Source organism: Podarcis melisellensis, assembly GCF_964234715.1.
Source record: "Podarcis melisellensis genome assembly, chromosome: Z".
In the NCBI taxonomy this organism is placed as follows: domain Eukaryota; kingdom Metazoa; phylum Chordata; class Lepidosauria; order Squamata; family Lacertidae; genus Podarcis; species Podarcis melisellensis.
Window position 1 is genome coordinate 7390960 of NC_138547.1, and position 18000 is coordinate 7408959.

Consider the following 18000-nt stretch of genomic DNA (forward strand, 5'->3'; position numbering starts at 1 on the left):
TTCAATGGGTGAAATCCAACAGGGAGTCTTTCTTATGTCTTTCCCAAACATTGTGTAGGCTCCTCCTTATAACATGGTTAAGGAATCCCTTATGTACCTTAGCTTTATCGTAATGAAGATAGGCATGCAATCCATAAACTAAGTCTGCTCCCCCTATGTCTAATATGTTTACATTCTTCATTTCTATCCACTCCTTCGTCCAACACAAAATGCTGACTCATAATATAGTTTCAAGTCTTGGGGGGCAAACTCCCCTCTATTCTTTGCATCAATTAAAATTCTATATTTAATCCATGGTTTCCCCCTCCCCCCAACATATAAAGTTTGATAAATCTTCTTTCCATTGCTTAAAACAATTATTGTTATTTATCACTCGTAGTGATTGAAACAAGATCATCTTGGGAAGGACGTTGATTTTGATTACAGATATTCTTCCTAACAGTGACAAATTCATTTTATTCTATTTTTGGAGGGTTTTAAAAATTTCAGTCTAGGCTTTACTATAATTATCGTGGAATAAATTCAAATTTCTGGGTGCAAGCCATACTCCTAGATACTTTACTTTTCTACTTTTATTCCTGATATCATTTCTAGTTCTTCTTTTTCTTGCTTTCTTAGGTTTTTAATTAACATCTTGGATTTCTCTTTGTTGATATAAAATCCAGCCAAGTTACCAAATGTTGTTATGACCACCAATGTGTTAGGTAAGCTTTCCAATGGGTTGCCTAATGTTATTACTATGCCATCTGCAAAGGCTTTGAGCTTATAGAGTGGCTGTCCTACATGAATCCCCATTATTCCCTTGTCCTCACAGATCTTCCTAGTAAGCATTTCCAATACTAGGATAAACAGTAATGGAGACAGAGGGCACCCTTGTCTGGTACCTTTTTAAATGTTAAATTCCTCCATAATGTTGCCATTAATGATTATGTTTGCCCACTGTTCCTTATATATAGCTTTAATTCTGTTATTGAATGCTAATCCAAAATCCATATATACGATAAATTTCTTCATAAAAACCCACGAGACAGTATCAAATACCTTCTCTGCGTCTAGGAACAGTAGTGTTGCTTGCTTTCATTTCTCTTTTCTAGGTATTCAGTTATGTTCAAGATGTGCCTAATGTTGTTTCTTATTTGTCTTGTTGGCTAGAAGCCTGCTTTGTCTTTGTGGATAAATGTGTTCAATACTTCTCCCAGTCTTTTAGGTATAATAGTTGCATATACAGTGGACCCTTGGTTTTCAAACGTAATCCGTTCCGGAAGACTGTTCAACTTCCGAAATGTTCAAAAACTGAGGAGCAATGTGCAGTTGGCAAAATCCATTGAGAAAAAAGAAAAACACGCAGTGGAAGCCATTCGACTTCCAAGGCGCGTTCGAGAATGGAAGCAATTACTTCTGGCTATTTGATGTTCGGCTTCTAAAATGTTCGGCTTCCGAGGTGCTGAAAAACTGAGGTTCCTCTGTAACTTATTGTGATGGGATAATGAGCTGCTTGTGCGTAAAAGCTTGATCCCTCTGGTGTTTGGCTGGTCATCCAAACCGAGGCACTAACGGAGCCTCCCAAGGCGTGACTCCGTTAGTCGCTGGTAGAATCTGACAGTGGGCGTCTACGAAATTTACTCCAACATAAAAGTTGTTTCACGGACATGCGCCTTCGTGACTCTCTACGTGACAGCTTCCGGCGAAGGGTGGGAGTTGCCAACGGGGGTCTTGTTACCTCTGCACTATTCTCACTAGAAGTATCCCAGAGCCCTCCCTCCTCCGACTCCCCTTCTGCCGGAGCTTCTGCTCTCCCCCTGCTGGTTCCCTCCTCCGCTGCAGAATCTCTCCGAGTCTGCTGGAGCCCCGGCACCAACTCTCTTTCCGATGGCAGTTCCCTGACATCCACCTCCCCCTCAGGGCCCCCTTCACCCCCCGCGTCCTCTCCCACTGGCGGTGAAGGCAGAAAGCCCCTAAAGGAACTCTCCTCGTCGTCCGAGGATTCAAACACTTCTAACCATGGCGTACCGTCTCTCTCCCCGTCTTCCTCTTCTTCGTCGGAGTCGGCTTCCTCACCCACCCCTGACTCTGGGAACCCTCCAAACTCTCCTTCCTCATCAGTGGTCCCAAAGTGTTCCCTTCTAAATCGTGCCACGGGTTGCGGTTTCTTTGGGAAACGCCTATGAAATGTTTCTATTAAAACCTCGTCATTGACTACCTCAGCGGGTACCCAAGTGTTTTCCGACTCTACTTCCCCCTCCCATTCTACCAGATATTCCACCTGATCCCCCTTCCTCACACGTATCAAGTTATATGCCCCCCTAAGGTCCAGCTTAGTAAAAATCTTCCTTTTTCTCACCCGTGTCAGAATATCATCAATTCTGGGCATAGGGAAAGTCACTGGTTCTGACACAGCATTTAGGGCCCTGAAATCACACACAAGCCTGGGTTTGCCCGTGTTTTTTTTGTCCACAAAGAACACTGGGCTGCCCCCCACCGCTCGTGACTCTCTGATGAAACCTCGCTTGAGGTTCTTGTCAATGAACTCCCTTAACTCCTGCATCTCACGGTCTGACATGGCATACAGCTTGCCCACTGGCAATTGTGCTCCTGGGAGTAAGGTGATTTGACAGTCAAAGGGTCTGTGCGGGGGCAGTTTATCAGCTTCCTTTTCACTGAAGACGTCAATCAAATCAGCGTATTGTGGTGGCACCTTCCCCTTGTCAGTCACTTCCATCCCTGCTAGAGTGGCTCTGGCCCCTGCCTGACCCTCTCCCTCCTTGCAGTGTTCTAGGCAATGTGCTGAACCAAAGGAAACAACCCTCTGATGCCAGCCTACTAGCGGATCGTGTAGTGCCAGCCAGCTCATTCCCAGAATGATGGGCGCTCCTCCCAAGGTGGCTACATTAAACGCTATCAGTTCTGTGTGTCTTGCCACCCTCATAATCATTGGTACAGTCTGTTGGCTCACTTCTCCCCCCAACAGTTCCCTCCCATCAATCGTGGTTACTTGCAAAGGCTTACTTAATGGGAGAGTTTGTATCTGGTGTTCAGCAGCAAACTCCTTACTCATGAAATTACAGGAGCTGCCTGAATCCAATAGCGCTTTTATCTTTAGTGGGTGTCCGTTTGACAGTTCCAGCAACACCTCTATCACAAGCGCTGGTCTTGGAGGTTCCGGCGTGGGCACATTCATTACTCCCTGGCCTGGCTGCTGTGCCCTGATGTTGGCAACCAGGCGTTGGCTTTTACTGGCTCCTCTATTTCGCCTTCCTCCTTTCCCCCAACAGTTCCCGCCATGCCCTCCCATTCCTTCCTTTGCGGACAAACTCTGGCAAAGTGCCCTGGCTGTTGGCAGAGATAACATCTCTTGGCGCTCTTTCCCTCCTTCTTCCGCCCTTCACTGGTGTTTGAAACTGCGCGCGCGCGCGCTGTTCCCAGCTCCATCGGCTCGGCGGGCGGGAAAGACTGCTCCGGAATCTCTGGAATGCGGAAGTCCTTCCAACGTTCCCCCTTTCCTTCCCGCCTTTCCAACGCTCTTGCTTCTAGGCGCGCTCCTATGGACAGTGCAGATTTAGTCAGCTGGTCCATAGACTCCGCCCTGGGCGCCCGGGAAAGTTCATCTTTCACAGTTGGGGAGAGCCCTTCTTCAAATAACATTTGAATTGGTTCACTTGCTAGATCCCACCCCAGTCTATGAATAAGCATAGTGAACTCAGTCCAGTACTCACGTACAGATCGGCTCCCCTGTTTGCACCCCATCAACTGCCTCCGCACCACCCCCAGCTCAATCTCGCTGGAAAACATCAAGTCCATGGCGCGAAAAAACTTCCTCGTGTCCTTTAAGATATCATTATTGGCTGCCATCAGAGGTCGAACCCAGTCCCTCGCCCCTCCCTCTAGATGGCTAATCACGTACGCCACTCTAGAGTTCTCATCGGTGAAGTCATCAAACAGTATATTGAGAGCATATTGCATCTCCGTTCTAAAGGCTTGATAGTTCCTGGGATCCCCCCCAAATCGCTGCACCAATCCAGGCACCTTTCTGGCAAGTGGGGCGGTTTTCCCCTTATCCGCATCTTGAGCCCTCCTCTCCTCCAGCATCGCCGTTTGCAGCGCGAGCTGCACCTCCATCGCCCTGTACCTTTCCTCCAGGCTAGGACTTGCGCCAGCTCCAGCTCCTGCGGTCCCGGCTGGTTCGCTCATGATGCCCTCTGCTTGCACAAGCAGCTTACAAAGACTGTCAGATTGCTGTGATGGGATAATGAGCTGCTTGTGCGTAAAAGCTTGATCCCTCTGGTGTTTGGCTGGTCATCCAAACCGAGGCACTAACGGAGCCTCCCAAGGCGTGACTCCGTTAGTCGCTGGTAGAATCTGACAGTGGGCGTCTACGAAATTTACTCCAACATAAAAGTTGTTTCACGGACATGCGCCTTCGTGACTCTCTACGTGACAGCTTCCGGCGAAGGGTGGGAGTTGCCAACGGGGGTCTTGTTACCTCTGCACTATTCTCACTAGAAGTATCCCAGAGCCCTCCCTCCTCCGACTCCCCTTCTGCCGGAGCTTCTGCTCTCCCCCTGCTGGTTCCCTCCTCCGCTGCAGAATCTCTCCGAGTCTGCTGGAGCCCCGGCACCAACTCTCTTTCCGATGGCAGTTCCCTGACATCCATCATCATTATTTAATAGGGATATTGGTCTGAAGTTCTTTGGTTGCTAATTAGTTTTCATGAGGCTTTTAAAAAATAAATAAATCACAAACTGCTGCAAAATGTGGAGAACAGAATTTAAGGTTGCAAAAATGACTAACTGATAAAACTCAAATTAACAGATCCTACCATCCCTACACTTTGCCCAGTCCCTGTCATTATTTAGGATGAGGCCTTTTTCTGCTTTTTCCCCAGAATACGTAGGACAGGTGGTGTCTCCCCCCATTTTCAGAGCTGTGTCATCTAGAAAGCCTGCATGTTGAATATGGAAACATATGTGCTTCCATCATCCATCACACTCACAAACACACACCCTACTCAAATGAGAAGGGGTTGTCCCTTCTTTTGCAGCTGGAAACTATCCCCTAATTACTGTGTTTTGCCAAGGCTCTGAGCAGCAGCAGCATGAACAGCAACAAAAAGATCCTCTGCTATGGAGACTTTGATTAATGCATACTTCTCCTCCCTGCACCTGCTGGACATGCATACAGGCAAACCCACACCCAGAGCAGCCCCTTTCCATGTGAGCATGGATTTCTTTCCCTGCCCCCCCCCAATCCACCTACACCCCTGCTAAAGAGAATAGAAGCACTTTTCTTCCATTCTCCACCAAGGATTCTTTGTCAACCTTTGTTTCAGGGCCTGGGTCCCAGATCCGAAACATTTGTCTAGATCCTTCACTGAAGAAGCCTGGAAAAGATAGCATAGATAGAATAAATTTCGGGTTGATTTGTCCAATAGCTGCCAATAAAAGATGTCTAGTAGGGCTGCTACTTATTAATATTTTTTTAGGACAAGAGCAGTGTAACGTCTGGTACCCAGAGGCTGCATTCTCTCCAAAAGAACAAGTGCACAAGATGTAACCATCTCTGTCCATGTAGGCCCAGGCTATCTCTTAGCCACCACACCAATTTTAAGGTACTGCTACTTGCATGTTGTTTAGTCGTTCAGTCGTGTCCGACTCTTCGTGACCCAATGGACCAGAGCACGCCAGGCACTCCTGTCTTCCACTGCCTCCCACAGTTTGGTCAAACTCATGCTGGTAGCTTCAAGAACACTGTCCAACCATCTCGCCCTCTGTCGTCCCCTTCTCCTTGTGCCCTCCATCTTTCCCAACATCAGGGTCTTTTCCAGGGAGTCTTCTCTTCTCAGGAGGTGGTCAAAGTATTGGAGCCTCAGCTTCAGTCCTTCCAGTGAGCACTCAGGGCTGATTTCCTTAAGAATGGAGAGATTTGATCTTCTTGCAGTTCATGGGACTCTCAAGAGTCTCCTCCAGCACCATAATTCAAAAGCATCAATTCTTTATGGTCCAGCTCTCACTTCCATACATCACTACTGGGAAAACCATAGCTTTAACTGTACGATCCTTTGTTGGCAAGGTGATGTCTCTGCTTTTTAAGATGCTGTCTAGGTTTGTCATTGCTTTTCTCCCAAGAAGCAGGCGTCTTTTAATTTCGTGGCTGCTGTCACCATCTGCAGTGATCCTGGTGCCCAAGAAAGTAACATTTCTCACTGCCTCCATTTCTTCCCCTTCTATTTGCCAGTAGGTGATGGGACCAGTGGCCGTGATCTTAGTTGTTTTTTTATGTTGAGCTTCAGACCATATTTTGCGCTACAAAGCCCTAAATAACTCTGGACCAAGTTACATAAAAAACAGTGTTTCCTTTCACTGCAGATCCTTCAGCACAGGTGTGATACTAGCCCAATATGGAATAGCAGTCTGCATCTCAGTTGCACTGTTCTGAACCAGCTGCAAGGGAAGCTCCACATAAAGCTCATTACAGTAATCCAGACATGAGGTAACCAATCCATGTGTCACTGTGGCCAAGTTGCCCCCATTCAGGGAAGTGCACAGTCGATGCATCAGCCGAAGCTTTAATTAGGTTCAGCTGGTGTGTCAGCTGCGCCTTTACCTGGACAGGGATAACTTTGCTACCAGGAGTACAACCCCATCCAGATCAGTTACAGATAGGTAGCCGTGTTGGTCTGCCATAGTCAAAACAAAATAAAAAAAATCCTTCCAGTAGCACCTTAAAGACCAACTAAGTTAGTTCTTGGTATGAGCTTTTGTGTGCATGCACACTTCTTCAGATACACGAAAGCTCATACCAAGAACTAACTTAGTTGGTCTTTAAGGTGCTACTGGAAGGAATTTTTTTATTTTGTTTTGCCCATCCAGATCAGGCAGGCTCCTCAGTGCTCAGACCTGGGAAGCTCTTGCCCATAGTTTTAACAGGATTCATCTTCAGCCTTTTCACCCCACTACTGCATCCAGGCACTGGTTCAGCTTATGCATGGCCTCTCCTGACAGATTTAATAGAACTGAGTGTCATTAAAATACTGCTGGCAGTGTGTCACAAACCTGATGATTGCTTCCAACAGTTTCATATAGATAAGTGGTTCCCAAACTTTCAGGCCACCTCTACCTCGTTCAACTGATTGTGCCACAAATGTTACCAGCAACCTGCTTATGCATAGTCTTGTGCAACAACTTTCCAATGGTGTGGAACGAGTACAGTGGTACCTTGGTTTACAACCATAATCTATTTCGGAGGTCCCTTGGTAAACCAAAACAGGTTGTAACCCAAGGCGCGCTTTAGCCAATGGGGCCTTCAAAAAAAAATTTCTCCGTAACCCTCCCCCCAAAATGGGTTGTAATCCAAAAAAAGGTTGCAAACCAGGACACACACTTCCAGGTTTGATGTGTTTGTAATCCAAAACGTATGCAAACCAAGATGTATGCAAACCAAGGTACGACAGTATACTACTTGTATAATACTAAGTGACTTTAATTTAGCATTGGATGCAACCCATTGTTCTGCTTTTAAAAGTGTTCCCCCCCCCTTCTGTTTCCTCTTGCCTTGCTTTTTAAAAAAGAAAGAAAGAAAAAAATATCTATTTTGGTCCTCCTCCCAGTCTTTTTTTATTTCCTTCACCTGCCACCACCTTCCTTTCCAGCACTATTCTGCGGCATCTGATCTGCCCTTTGTAGCAATCTGTCCTCTGCTGGCTGAGAGATCCCAGTGACTTCAGAGTCAATCAAGGGTAATTGATAGCAGGCATTCAGGGGCTCCCAGTAGGCAATCGTGGTCACTACTGTGGAAAGAAATATGAGTCAGGTCTCGTGAGTACCAGCCCAAGGCAGCCCAAGGATCCAGCCTCCCCCGCCCCCGGCCAAATGTCTATTAGCAGGAGGGCTGGTGCATGACATGTGTTTTCTTCTTGGAGGGGTGGAGCAGACAGCAGGATCAACCAAGGAGCTAGTCGAGGTGGAGATGAGACAAGCTGCCTCTTTGCTTCCCAGATGTTGGCTTTCTTTTGGCGCGGATGCAACTGTTAAGTAGACAGTTGTTCTGGAAGCAGACATGCAATGTGAGCTCAGGCATAGAGTGAGGCTCACAAGGGGAGCCAGAGCCTCACAGTAACAGACACGAAAGTGTCTGCAAGCAGCAGTTCTCCTGCCGGAAGCAGGCATAAGGTCCATGTGGCTGCTTGTAACTTGGTGTGGCAGGAAACAGGGTGCTTTATAATGAAATTTGTAGCTAATAAATGAGCAGTCTGGTTTGGTCAATTGGGAGCATCCATTGGCAAGCTTTCACTTCCGGTCATGGGAACACAGGAAACTATCTTCTTCTGAGTCAGATCACTAGTCTGATCAGCCAGTATTGTCTACACTGACTGGCAGCTGCTCTTCAGGGTTTCAGCCAGCAGTCTCCCCCAGGCCTACCTGGAAATGCTGGGAACAGAACCTCAGACCTTTTGCATGGAAAGCAAATGGCCTACCTTTGAGCTACTGCCCTTCCCCATTCTTCAGTTGTTTCACTCAGAAAGTCAGGGGTCATATATTTAAACTTAACTTTTCTCTCTAAAGCTGGACCTAATTATTCTTACAGGGTATATATGCTTTTTTTGCTTTTGTTTTGAGCTGTGTCTTGTTTCTGAATTTTCCTTTGTCCAGACTTCCGCTTGTTTCATGCTTAGAAAGTACTGGTCTGAGCACTTTCCACTTGGCCCATGCTTTCTAGGCACAGGTCTGAGTGGTTTCCCCCTTGCTCCAATCCTTTCCAAGGAGAAATCCACTCTTTAGTGATAGAGTGGAACAAACAGCAATCCAGTGGAAAAGTCAGATTGCCAGTTGCTCTGATGTGAGCATTGAAGAGCAGTTTCCCACTAGAGTAAAGAAATGGGGCAAGAGGAAGTGTGGATAACCCCTAAGTATCTGTAGCTCTGCAAAGTCCAATGGAACTCCAGGCCTTCTGGCGCATGTGAATGGAACCTCCAGATTCAGAGGCAGCATGTGACTAAATAACAGGCTGCTGGGTAGCAGCTACAACATAAGAGGGAAGTTGAGTCCATGCTCAGCTCACATACGGGCTTCTCAAGGGCACCTGGTTGGGCACTCAGGGCCCAGCCGCACTTCTGTTTGTCATGTGATTTCACATAATTTCAAACTATGGCTGAGAGGTGCTTTTTTTGTCTTGCCACTTTCCCCAGAAAAACCTGCTCTTTACTTCTAAATTGGAACAAACATCAGTTGGGTTTTCCGTGAATTAACATTTGTTCTGATTTAGCAGTAAACAGCTGGTTTTTCTGGGGAAAGCAATGGGACAAAAGAAATACTATTGGAAGGGCTTTTTTTCTACCTGGATCTCACTGGAATGGTGTTCCAGAACCTTTTCTCTCCCCCCCCCCCATCAACATTTTTTAAAAAAACCTGATTGGCTGGCTATCCGCATGTCCAATTGCAAGCAGGAAAAGGGGTGACCCAACAGGAACTAGCACTCCCTTTTCTCTCCACGTGCAGTTCAGGTTTGTTTTGGCTGCCAGCTAATTGCAGAGGCTCCCATTTTGCACGGTAGATCCCAGGATCCAGGAATCTCAGATCAGCTGAGTGTGGGGTGGTGAGGCTAGGGTAGGCCACCTTGTGGAGCATGGCTGCCCCATCCTGCTGCCGAACCCTGGACCCAGCAGCAGCACCCAGCAGCCTTGGCTGGGCTCCATGAGGCAATGAGGGGCAAGCCTGTGAGAGAAATCTCTGGTGAACATTTTCCATCTTGGAATTATATAATTAAATCACTGAAGGAGCTTGAACTTCTTCTCTTCACACCCCTCCCCCCATCTAAGATATTTAGCAATGGAAGCCCCACCAAGCCTATTTATATACTGTAGACTATTATGCAATTTGTTAATGTTAGCATTTATGCACTACATTCACAGATGCTTCTGTTTCATTAAGCTTTTAAATATTACTTTATGTTGCAGTGTGTTGGGTTTCCTCAAGCAAAAAACAGGATGACTTTCTGTGCACTTGGTAGAAGTTATTATTATTACTATAATTGTTTATCTTAATTTCTAATTATTTAATTACATAAATTTTATATCAAACCTGCTAACGTTTTAATAGATTTACAGTGTGTGTGTGTTTTTTTTTAAAAAAAAGTCTATAAATTTCTTCCATTCCTGCTCAAACTTCTTCTCATCCTGATCTCTGACCTTCGCGGTTATCTTTGCCATTTCAGCATAGTCCATCATCTTAGTTATCCATTCTTCTTTTGTTGGTATCTTCTCCTGTTTCCAATTCTGGGCAAGCGACATCCTTGCAGTTGTTGTCGCATACATAAATAACCTTTTTAGGTCCCTAGGTCAGTGTTTCCCAACCTTGGGCCTCCAGCTGTTTTTGGACTACAACTCCCATCATCCTTAGCTAGCAAGACCAGTGATCAGGGATGATGGGAATTGTAGTTCAAAAACAGCTGGAGGCCCAAGGTTGGGAAACACTGCCCTAGGTATTTCATCCCCTGTTAATCCAAGTAAAATGTCTTCTGGTTTTTAAGCAAAAGTTGTCTTAAACATCTTTTTCAGTTCATTATATATCATTTCCCAGAAGTCTTTTACTTTTCTATAGGACCACCACACTTGGTAAAAACCACCTTCCTTTTCCTTATGTTTCCAACACACATTTGATGCACTTTTACACATTTTTGCTAGTTTTGTCAAACTCAGATACCATCGGTACATCCTATTCATATAATTTTCCTTCAGCGAACAACAAGCCGTAACTTTTAAGTCCTCTTTCCATAACTTTTCCCATTGATTTAAAGGTGTACTGTATTCCACATCTTTTTCCCAGTATAGCATGACCACCTTAACTTCCTAATCCTTTATCTCTCATTCCAACAGTAATTTATACATTTTTTATAAGAGTTTATCATTATTATCTACTCTCTCTTTCAAACCTTGAAAATTCTTTTCCAAAGCCCACTCCCCTATCTATCCTGAATACATTGTATTGTAGCCAATCTGTTAACAAGTGTTTTACATCATTAAATTCTAATACTTTTAATTAGTTTTCAGCCTCCATTAATAATTCTTGATAGGTCGCCCAATCCCCTTTCATATTTACTTTTTTAACAGATATCGCTTCTAATGGGGAGAGTCACCATGGTGTTTTAGTTTCCAGTAAGTTTTTATACTTTTCCCATACTTGAATTGATTTCCTTACAATGTGGTTCAGGAATCCCTTGTATACATTTGTTTTTCCATACCATAAATATGCATACCACCCAAATCTATTGTCATGCCCTTCCAGATCCAAAACATCTGTATCCTTTAACAAAATCCACCCCTGTCGCCAGCATAGGCAGGATGCTTCATAATACAGTACAGTTTTAAGTTTGGCAGGGAGAATCCACCCCTTTCTTTGGCTTCCTTTAACAATTTATATTTAATTCTGGGTCATCGTCCCCCCACCAGACAAATTTAGAAATATCCTTTTGCCATTGTTTGAAGTGACTTGCCCCTCTGATCACCTGTATCGTTTGAAATAGAAAAGACATTCTTGGCAATATCTTCATTTTTATCACAGAGATCCTTCCCCACATAGATAGTTTCAGCCTTCCCCATATTTTCATATCTCTCTTTATTTCACTCCACACCTTTGTATAATTATCTTTAAATATATTTATATTTCTGGCTGTCAACCACACTCCCAAACATTTCACCCTTTTTTCTACCACCAATTCTGTTGATTGTCTAAATTTATTTATTTATTTTTATTGATATTGTGAGAGGTTAGGGGTTCCTGAGCTTGGTTGGTTGTGTTTAGTTGATTGTGGTGTGGCTTATTTGAGGGATGATGCGGGCTAGGATGTTTGGTCAGGTTAGCCATATGCTGTTTTGTTATATTTCCAGATTGCAATAATGCCAAAGCACTGGGGTATTATTGCAGTACAACTGAAAGTGGAATGATGTGTGGATGGTCCAGTATAAATCCACCAATAATGCACTATCATTGCATCAGTGATAGCAAAGGGCTGGGGTGCAAGTCTGTGAAGGGAATCCTGCCTGCTCCTCCCTCCTGTTCTGTGTGTGTGCTGGCAGCATCTCCACAGCTCGTCTTTGTAGCAGAGCCCATGAGGTTGAACAAGTTGTTATGCAGAGACCTGGGAGCACTTTCATTTTAGGTTTTAAAAGAAACTTGGTGTGCATTTGCCCCTAGTTGCTATTTCAATGTATCCTTGCTAGAATACAGTGGTACCTCTGATTACAGATTTAATTCATTTTGGGGTGCCGTGTGCACCCTGAAAAATCCGTAACTAGAGACACTGCTTCTGTACATGCGCTCGGCACGATAGAGCGCTTCTGCACATGCGCAAGTGGCAAAACCCGGAAGTATACACTTCTCGGTTTGCTGCGGCCATAACCCGAAGATTCCATAACCTGGAGGTTGTTCAACATGAGGTACCACTGTATTGCTGTTGCTGTTTTGCATACCACTTTAAAGAATACTTAGGCACCTTGAACTGTGGCTTTGCTTGCTCTTCTATTTCTATTAAGTGTAACAATGGAACTGTTCCTTCTCCCAATAGTTATCTGCTATTAAGTGTGGACAAAGTTTTATTGGAGCAGGAGCTCAGGGGAACAGAGTTCCCTTACCTTTATAAAATGATTTATTTATTTTTTGTCCAGGGATGCTGAAACAGATACATACCCTGTGCCTGAGCCAAAAACCCACCTATATCTGTAACCAGTAAAGTTGTGCACATTTCTAATCCATATCATTGTCTGCTTGAGTTTATTAATCACATCTTACATTTAGTTGCTGCCTGGGTGTGTGGGTGTGTGTGGCACTGCGACTGGGCCTGCAGTAAACAAACAAACAAGCTTACTTTGTGGTGAGTTTCCCCACCTCTCCCCCCCGCCCCCAGAAAAGAAGCATTGCTTCTCGGACCCATGTCTTGAAATCATTTGAAATAATGGGATAAACAGAAGTATGGATGAGCCCTAAGAGAAACAAGATGCTAGATGGTCTGATTCACCTAGGATCTTCTCTGTAACCCCCCACACTGACGCTCCAAGTCTTGTCCAGGCTCAGACTCAGGAGGGAACCAAGTGCACACTAGTAGTGTATGTTGTGCAGTTAAACTCCTCTGTCCACTCCACCAGCTGGATCCAATTCCTGACCCCTGCATCAGGGCAACCAAGGCAGTTTTGGCCTAAGGTCTGGTTGAAATAAATCTAGAAACTCGTAAGCCCCATGGGTGTGTGATCGTCAGCCTGTATAAATTGGACATTCACAAAATTCAAGCAATGCCATGCCATGAAAACTTAAATATGAGAACTCTGCACTCATCTGAAAGAGAACATGATGTTCATCTTAACTTCCTTTTTGAATTATTTGGTCTCTAGAGCATTTTCAGAGCCAAAGGTCAGGGTGGGAAGGTCATAAAGAGCAGGGAGAATAAAAAGGGTTAGCTGACTATGAGATGTCTGGGCACCTAGAGATCAGATGGAGAGAGCCTTCCCAAAGGAGACTGCCCCCCCCCATTTTGTTCCTCAATCATTATTTGCTGACATCTTTCTCCTCCCTAGTGGCCAAGGAAACATGAGAAAGAACATCCCAAATTCAATATAAGCAGTGATGGTGCTTTTGATATTTCCCTCAATTGCCTTTCACATTTGTATGGAAAGTGCTGCTAGCTATATCTGTGCACTGAACAAGTTTCAGTTGGTCCTGCCATACAGAGCTGAACTACATCCACCCAGCTTGAGCAAAACTAGAGAACTAGGGTGATGATGGATTGTAATCATAGTTCCCTGTTGTTCTAGAGTAGAGTACTTTGTGATTGAGGTGAGAGCTCATAAGCAGTCTTACCCAGTAGAGATGTTAATAGAACATCCCCCACTCTCCCGCTCTCTCTTCTGTTCCCTTGGCTCCTATCAGTGACAAAACCCAGCACAAGCTGCCCACCTTGAGCCTCTTTTCAACACTGTGACCTTTTCTGCAGAAAAGATGAAGTCTCTACATGGGATGAACTTCAGGAGATATGGCTCCCTGGGGTCTGCCAGCTTGGGGAGCAGAGCATGTGAACGCTAGAAAGATGAGGTCACCTGCCAGCAACAGTACAGAAACATCATCATTGTTAGCTCTGTGAACCTGGCCTCAGCAGATAGAAAACCTCACAATCCTTGAAAGCATCATCTGGCCCAGAAAGTCAGTTTCTTAATACTTTTCTTCCCTGGTATTTCAAATGCTGCAGAACTCGCTTTAGATCCTCCAACCACCTAAAGAAAACTTGAGGTCCCATGCAAAGGTAACCAAAAACATTGCACCTGGGAGCTGTTGAGTTCCTGGGTTGATACTTTTAGCATCCCTGTCATTGGTAAATCAGGACATTATATCATTTAACTTGGGATTTAGTACACCAACACGGTGTAGAACAGAAAGAGGGAACAGATGGCCCTCCAGATATTGTTGGGCTACAAATGTCCACCCCCGCCCCCCACGCCTGTCAAAGGGAGAAAGGTATCTACACCAGCCATTTCTTCACTCATAGATACTCTTTGGAAATATCTGCTTTTCAGAACAGAAAGGAAGTTGGGTGTCTAGTCAGTCCTGACATCCAATGAAATGTGGGCATGTTTAAGGAGGAGTGTTCATTTGTGTACTCCATACAATTTCCCGGCAGGCACATTAGTGTCTACAAGCACCATGTAGGTGACACTTGGCCCAATATACGCTTAGTGAATTATTTTTTACATCCTCGGTGCAGACTCCCAGTCTCCCTTGCCATTGCGAATAATTCAGCGTCCATTGAAAACAGGCCATGGGTAAAGCCAGCACGAGTATTGTTTGTTTGCAAAACACAACACTAGCAATTCCCTTGACCCAACAACAAATGATAACCACTCTTTGATGCAATTGTCATTGCAACACACAAAACAGAGGAAGCCGTTTATTTGCTTAATGGCTTGTTGTATAAAGATGCTTAATGTAAAGCAGGATGTGAATATCCTTTTGTCTTGTTTGTGTCAAAACTAATTAACAGAATATGCTTTGTGGTGATGGGGGGGAGTGATCCATCAATTCCACCCTCTGTGGGTGCACATGGGTGTGTGTGTGGAGTCAGTCATCTTACACATTTAAGAGCAAATCAGATGATGTTTTGGGTGATTCATAATACCATATATTTAATGGTATGACTCCTCTTCTAAAAACAGCCAATTCTAGCTAGCTTAGAGTCTTGCAAATCCCCCTTTGGCACTGGAGGATATAAATTAAGTATAGCAACTGACTCACAGCAGAAACAGGACTTGGGTCAGAGACATTTGTGTTTTCTTTTAAGATGCTGTTGAAGGCAAACTAGGCAAACTGTTGCAGCTTACTAGGAAGAAGAATGGTGCTGCTTGCCCTTCTCCAAGAACCAGGAGCTGTGGAGGGCAGCTTCCCCGCAAGGAAGAATTCCACTGCAAGCTGATCTATTATGGAGGTTTGGCTCCTAACATGAGCTAACTCAAAGAAATTCATGAAAGGAAATTTTCCCTTTCCTTCATCCTTCCTTGTAGCCACCTGTGCCTCCCAAAAACTTTTTGGGGTGCAGAGGTCATTCTGAATATTGTGGGGTGAAGCAGGCAGGGGGGCTGCTGGAGGAAGAGGGCATCACCGAAAACCAGGCTTGGATCCTTAAATAAATTAACTTAAGGAAGTTTACCCCACCCCACCACACCCCACATTGTTCTGAAGAGGCTTTTTTGTGCATTGTAGGCTGCTGCTCAGGAGGGCAAGGAGCAGACAAGAAATCTTTAAGTTTAATAATAATAATACCCCACCCACCTGACTGTGTTGCCCTAGCCACTCTGGGAGGCTTCCAACAGATATAAAAAATATAATAAAACATCAAAATTATCTTAGGACTCAAGTTGGAAAGTTTGGATGCTTCTATTTCAGCACCTTTCTAGAGGTAATCTTAGGGGCCAAACTGGTTTGGGTTTTCTCTCTATGTGTGTCTCTTTAGCTCTGCAGTTTTGCCACCATAAGCTTCTCTTGAAATGCAACAGCTTCAGAGATGTATTTTTTATTTTATTATTACATATTTCTTTTCCATCTTTCCTTCATGGAGCTCAAGAAGATATGCATGGAACTCCTCTCTCCATTTCATCCTTTCAATCTCTGAGGTATGGTATTAGGCTGAGAGATAGTGACAGGCTTCCTGGCTGAGTGAGGATCTGAAATCTTATCTCCAAAGTCCTAGTCTAAAACTTTACCACTACACCACACTGGCTATAAGTGTCAAGCCTATTGGAGAGGGGTGTGGCCTGCTATTGCTATAACTAAATGAGGTGTGTGTCGACTGCAATATCAGTCAGTAAAATTACAAATCTAAGCAAGCATATATAAATAATTAAGGGCAGATAGAACTGCAGATATATAAATGTATGTGTGTAATCAACCAGAAACATCTAAAATACCTGTTGGAATATGTATGTCTCTAAACCTCACCCAGAGGGACACGGGTTGCTCTGTGGTGTAAACCACTGATCCTTGGGCTTGCCGATCAGAAAGTCGGCGGTTCAAATCCCCATGACAGGGTGAGCTCCCATTGTTCGGTCCCTGCTCCTGCCAACCTAGCAGTTCGAAAGCACGTCAAAGTGCAAGTAGATAAATAGGTACCGCTCTGGTGGGAAGGTAAACGGTGTTTCCGTGTGCTGCTCTGGTTTCACCAGTCATGCAGGCCACATGACCCAGAAAAACTGTCTGTGGACAAACGTCGGCTCCCTCGGCCAGTAAAGCGAGATGAGCGCCACAACCCCAGAGTCATCCGCGACTGGACCTCTGCGGACAAGGGTTTCTACAAACTGGTCCCCCACCCTGCAAAAAAGAGCTGTAATGGTTGTATCTAATATAATTCCTACTCAAAGTACACCCAGTGAAAACAATGGGCGTCAATAATTTCATCGAGTCTACTCCATGAACAAATTAGTTGGATGGAACCTCTATAGTATTCTCCTAATGTTCCTTGTGGGATGGGGAAGATGAATAATGTTGCCCTGAAGGCTACAGCTAAGGCCAGGCATGTCCAAAGTCCATTTCGGGGGTCTAATCTGGCCCACCAGTCAGTTTAATCTGGCCCCTGTGGAGTTTATTTCCTGGGGTAAAATCCTAAAAAAAGCTGACTTCAATCCTAATTCAATTGACAACTTCAATCCTAAGAAAAAACCCGTTTTTTAAAATATTTTTTTATTGAATGATTTTATGTTACAAAGAACAATACAACCATACTACCACTAAATATAATTGAGAAATAAAAATTACAAACATTAATATTTAGTTTGTTATTTGTTATTTACCTCCCAAACATTCCATACAAAAACACACATCTGTACACACACACACACACACACACACTGATAATAATGAAAGTAAATATTTCCCCCCCTTTTATCTTACAAAATCTTTTCTTCAACTTTGACTTCCTGTCAAGTCCCTTTGCATATATTTTATCTTACAATCGAATGTACATGAAACAACAAACCTTTCTATATAAATTTTCCAATACATTCTGAAAACATAATAAATCCTTAATTGTTGTCCACCTCCTTTTAGTTCCTTTATCACTCGAATGCAAGCACGGAGTCAAAACTTATATTGTATTTTTGAACAAATCTTCTATAACCATCCCATTTTTCTGCAAATTTCTGCTTTGAGTTTCTTCTGAGCTTACTAGTCAATTGAGCCATCTCCACCAATTCCTGTAATTTGATTTGCCAATCTGTTATTTTTGGAGCCTTGTGATCTTTCCATCCCTTGGCCCAACAACTTTGGTTGGCCCTTTGGTCGGCCCTCACGGCCCTTCACTTCATCAAATCTGGCCCTCTTTGAAAAAAGTTTGGACACCACTGGCTAAGGCTGAAAACTCAATTCAGTAGACTCAAGGGGAATCCTTGATCGTTATGGGTATGTCGTCTAAGAATAACATGAGCCTGCTGAAGATGGAGGGGCCCCTCTTTGATCTTTTTTCTTCGCAATTATTCTA

The 18000-nt window shown here is 44.3% G+C and overlaps 1 protein-coding gene across 5 annotated transcripts in view; it reads left to right on the forward strand.

Moving 5' to 3' along the window:
* The window catches only part of ASTN2 (astrotactin 2), a 664383-nt gene that overhangs the window by 535358 nt on the left and 111025 nt on the right, over positions 1-18000 (forward strand). The gene's annotated exons all lie outside the window — the stretch shown is intronic.